This window comes from Morone saxatilis, unplaced genomic scaffold (genome assembly GCF_004916995.1).
Source record: "Morone saxatilis isolate NCDOM2014 unplaced genomic scaffold, NCSU_SB_2.0 Contig24, whole genome shotgun sequence".
NCBI classification, from domain to species: Eukaryota; Metazoa; Chordata; class Actinopteri; family Moronidae; genus Morone; species Morone saxatilis.
Genome location: NW_023339807.1, coordinates 14,037,219 through 14,041,248, shown reverse-complemented (window position 1 = coordinate 14,041,248; position 4,030 = coordinate 14,037,219). Strand labels below are relative to the sequence as shown.

At 42.0% G+C, this 4,030-nt stretch overlaps 1 pseudogene; it reads left to right on the top strand.

The window, feature by feature from the left end:
- The first annotated feature begins 2,698 nt into the window (after positions 1-2,698).
- Positions 2,699-4,030, top strand: part of LOC118335857 — a 6,935-nt pseudogene continuing 5,603 nt past the window's right edge.

Below are 4,030 nucleotides of genomic sequence, written 5' to 3'. Positions count from 1 at the left end.
ACGGGATGACAGAAAGACCCAGAGTCTGGAGAGTGATGGAGTGGCACCAACTTCACACTGTCCGGTCCAAGCAAGATAAGTTTTCATTAAGGACATCATCTGCTGCATCTGCTGGACTTTATTTTCTTCTATTATTCATTTAAAAGCTCTAAAACATTTTCTGAGCAAATGATGAAAGCATGTGGGTTGTTTTTTAACCGGGCCTTCTCATATTTCTGCTGTAAGAAAATATGTTTTTAGATGTGGCCTTTCTGGTTGTGTCAGGTCATGGCCTGTGAACCCAAAATATAACCTCAAACAGATAGCTAAGGGGGCTCATATGAGGACACTCTGAGCCTCAGGGAAAACACAAACATCAGATGTGTGGTGTAGAGGAGGTGAAGCGAGAAAAGGGAAAAAGTCACTGTACCAAACATTGGCCTCAGACCAGGATCTTTCTAGCTCGCCCTTTTTGCCCTGCGGCACAGCAGCTTCTTGACTTGGTCACACCTCAGATCCAACTGCCTCTGCCCACCAAACCCCTGCAGTACTGTGAAACCATTATCTAGCAGGACTTCTAACACACCCACCCTCTCTCTATACCATCTCCCTCTTTCTTTTTGACATGAAGTCACACTCTGCAACAAATCTTTCCACTGTAGATTATTAATAATTTATCCCCCTGACCATGCTGAATAATTGCTACAGTTATTCATGTATCTGATAATCCATTACCTGGGGAGCATCTGCTCTGATAACCCCATCACTGTTGAAAATCTTCTCCTTCCTCTCTTAGCTCTCGAAGGTCTAAATTCCACCATGGTCACAATTATAAATTTATTAGAGCTGCTTTAAAAATAGTACTGAACCCTACACTTTACCAAACACAACCCATTGCATTCAAAAAATCAATCATTTTGATTATATAGTATAATGATCTCAAAAGCAGGATGTTACTGTATCAGTGAGCCTCATTTCATGCACCAGAATTCATTAGCATAGACTTGGGGCTCTAATGCACCCTGCGTTTTGCTTAGACAATCAGATATTCCGCAGTGTAAAGCCAATCACGATAATGGCTGTAGCCTGGGAATACTGGACGGTCCAATCATCACCCTTGCCTGAGAGTGCCTTTTTCCAGACTTGAAATTTGATATGTGATTGCTGCTTCCTTTTAGTTTTGTTTTGATCATCAGAAAACCACCCACGCTGTTCGAGGCTTGATTGTTTGGTGTGTGGCTCACGAGCACTTGACTGCAGCTCTTGTGCTCACTGAGGTCAAGCTCTGTTCTTTAGTGCCTGGTTGTTATTGGTTGATCTTTGAGTTCGGCTTCAGGGGGCAAGAAACTCTGGGTCAGTTATAACTGACCATTCAACATGGAAAAAATAAAACCACAAAGCATATATAGCGCTGAAAAAACAACATGATTTTTCTTTGTTTATGAAGCCTGACCCCTAACCCTCCATTAAACATCACTTTACTTTAGGCTGTACTGTAGGACCTAGTGGGAGGAAGAGTAAGCAAGTAATTGTTTACCAAACAGCAGATTAATTGGTATTAAGGTCCCAGGCTAATTACTACGCAAGAAACCAGATCAGCGACTCATTTATTTATTATCGTGTGTGTGTGTGTGTCTACGCTAGTAAGATACCATTATAATTGTGTCACATGTAGACACACACACACACTGGTCAGTTAGTGAAGCAGCAGAGCAGAGGGAGTAATTACACAGTAGGACAGGTCACTAGGCCTGTGGTTCACCTCAACCCTGAACATTGGAGCTATTCTGGACCTCTGGGAAAATAAGAAGGGCTGCACACAGAGGCCAACTTCAGTTACGAGGCTAAGAACATTAATTACTCATAGGGGCAACACAAGAGTGCAGATTAGACTGTAATTGGTGGGTTTGCCTGTGTGCATGAATCAGCGGGTGCCTCTACTGACCACCATATCAGTGACTGATTATAAGGATTGGGTTCTTTCACTCCAATTGCACGGAAAATGACCTACTGCTAATAAAAAATGTGTATTATTTGTTTTGTCCACATGTCAAAGTAATTAAGCACTTGGTAGGGCATGTGAATGTTATGGTCAAATAATGGAGATTACACAGGGGAAGAGAGGTGGGGGTTGGGCGCATTCCAGCACAGTGTTTTTGCATACCATGACCTAGACTTGGTGCAGATAGTGTGTTTGCAGAAAGCCCAGTACTGTTCAGTTGTGATGAGTAAACTATCAGCTAATCCCGTTCTTGTCTGAACAGTCAAAGTTTTACCTTTCACTTAATCATGGACGCTGGTTTCAGATTTCATTGTTTTCACTGCTTTGATCGTATTTTGTGTAAATGCCTAAACCTGTTATAATGATCCTACGTTCAAGCAGCTGACATTATAATTATAATTAAAAAGATCTGTCTCAGTATGACAGACAGAGAGAGCTAATTGTGGCTTTTAGATGTACGTTTCCTTCATGTCATCAACTGGGACTTTCACTTACTGCCTTCCTCTGTGTGTGTTTAGTGCAGGCAGTGATTTGGTAAAACCAGAAAAACCTCACTATTTTTGGCAGACTGTAATGAATTAAGTGTTGTTTTCCAGTGTTGCATAATTTTGCTTCCGAGAAAAAGGCTGTACTTGATATTTTGCCATCATATTTCCTAGCTTGGCACAAACACAGATAGACACATAGTTTGCACAAAGAAAACATCCCACATTTTGCCATGGACTTTCCCAGTTTCAACAGGCTTCACTTTGAGCCATGGGAGGGGGATGGGATGATACAAAACCTGACTCAAGACTGAAAAATCTGTCAGTGGAGAGAGCAAATGAGTTAGACGAACAGACACATGGGCGTATGGGGCAGGCAGTTGATCTGCAGACACTTTTTTCTAGAAGCACCCAAAAGAGCTGTTACTTTGAAGACTATTATTTTGTAACATCTACCTTGAATCTGGACACATTAGTCGGTCATATTTCAGTACAGCTGTCACGCTTTGACAGAAAACCTGGTGCAGTGTTTTGTTCACAGGAGATATCTTCACTGTTTTTGTCAGACTGAAGCCATGTCAGCTGACAGACTGAGCAGCATGTCAAAGGAGGTGAAGCCAGAGAGCGTGTCGCTGTGTCCTCTGGGCATGACAGCTGCCCCTGAGCAGGAGCCGCTGTGTATCTTTGGGACTGGGGACTTTGGCCGCTCTCTGGGCCAGCGTCTGCTCCAGACTGGCTACAGGGTGGTGTACGGCAGCCGCAGACCTCACAGCTGCGGCCCCTTACCCCAGGGAGCTCAGGTACAACACGTTGCATGACATCTTTTCAAACTTTTCTTTCCTGGCTTTTTTTACGATGATTGTTGTTGTTGTTTTTGACAGCTGATACTTCAGAACCTGTGTTGCATGATGGTCCTGAACCAACTCAAATAAGTGTCGTAATAATAATAATATTAATAACTTGCAGTGTTTAACAAAACAAGATCAGATGAAAATAAATAATAATAAGATAAGTAAAAACATTGGCAAAAGCATACAAAAACTGTTTGATCGCAGAATATTAATAACGATAGCAGCAAAGTTAACCCTAAAATGAAAGACAATTTAAAAAGACGGGTCTTCAATTTATTTACAAAAATTCCAAGGAACTTTGCTCATCTTAGATCCAAGGGGAGGGTGTTTCACGATTTAGGGCCATAAAAACAGAAAGCAGACAGATTTATTGCGGTCCCTTAAGAATTGCTAAATTAAAGCCAAAGTGTGTAGTTGGTGCTGGGAAAAAAGAAACAGTTATTATCATGCTTTGAAAGTTGACTGAGCTTAACAAGGTCACTGATAATGTGTGTGCGCTGTGTGTTGCTGTGTTTGGTTTGTGTGCCACCTTCTGCTGCGTTTTTGTTTTCATCTTTTGTGCAATATGTGCTCAACTAGTGAACCAACAATGACCACACTGAGCCAGTTATTAGTTAGTGTGTTGTAATGGCCATGCACGACAATATTTCTGTGTTTGTGTGTTGTGCAGGTAATGAGCCATGAGGCAGCAGCCCAGTCAGCCGGTGTGATCT